The following is a 782-nucleotide window of genomic DNA, read 5'->3' as shown; positions in this document are numbered from 1 at the left end:
CCATACAAGTATGGGGATCCCGAGAAGTTGAAAGCGGCAAAATCGTTCTTTGAGCGGAGATCGATGATCCTCGATGCTGTGGCTACGAGAACTACTGGTGTCTACGCTGCTGCGGAAGCTGCCAAGGCTGCTACTGCTGCTGCCAGATCGAAAAGGTTGGGATCTTCACCGTCTACTCGAGTTTAAGAACTAAAGAATGGTGAGAGCTTTTAAATTGGATTTTTGTCTCTTAAGAATTCTTCACGTTTTCCCTGGCAGGATGAGAGGATGATAGGCGTTTACTCAAAGTCAAGAATGGGAATTGGTTGAAGCAAATTAGAACATCGAAATACTCAGAAACTACCGGTGTTCCGCTGGAAAGTATCCTCCGAGGACTCTCATGTATTGAGCTTTGCTGTCCACTGCAACTCGGACATGCTGCGACGACAAACGATTTGAATCAAACGAATAACACGAAGAGCTTCATACGAACCTGGAGACCCACGTTGGTACCTTCCAGCGCTTTCGCCAGCTTCATCCCCAGCTCGCTCTTTGACGGTGTTGTAGCCATCATGCCGTGGAGGTTCTGTGAAAGCTGCTCCAGGATCCTCAGCATCCGAGGTGATGACCATGCCCATCCATTGACGTCTTTGAGCAGCAAGATTCCAATCTCGTCGAGCCAGAGCAACCTGCGAGCAGTGTCTTCCTTGAAGTTGGTGTTCATTTGCTCGGCCAGTTCCATGAGCATTGATTCACTGAAGACAAGCAGGACGGTATGGTCCACCTAAGTGACAAAGGACGAG

At 48.8% G+C, this 782-nt stretch overlaps 1 long non-coding RNA gene across 1 annotated transcript; it reads left to right on the top strand.

Annotated features, from left to right (window-relative positions):
- The first annotated feature begins 6 nt into the window (after positions 1 to 6).
- LOC112343736 lies at positions 7 to 471 on the top strand. The gene is made up of 2 exons (XR_002991392.1): positions 7 to 199; positions 259 to 471. It is a non-coding gene; the product is annotated as an uncharacterized LOC112343736 (long non-coding RNA).
- The last annotated feature ends 311 nt before the right edge of the window (positions 472 to 782 follow it).

The sequence above is a fragment of the Selaginella moellendorffii genome, unplaced genomic scaffold (assembly GCF_000143415.4).
Source record: "Selaginella moellendorffii unplaced genomic scaffold, v1.0 SELMOscaffold_191, whole genome shotgun sequence".
In the NCBI taxonomy this organism is placed as follows: domain Eukaryota; kingdom Viridiplantae; phylum Streptophyta; class Lycopodiopsida; order Selaginellales; family Selaginellaceae; genus Selaginella; species Selaginella moellendorffii.
The sequence above is the reverse complement of the archived record's forward strand: the minus strand, read 5'-3'. Positions and strand labels throughout refer to the sequence as shown.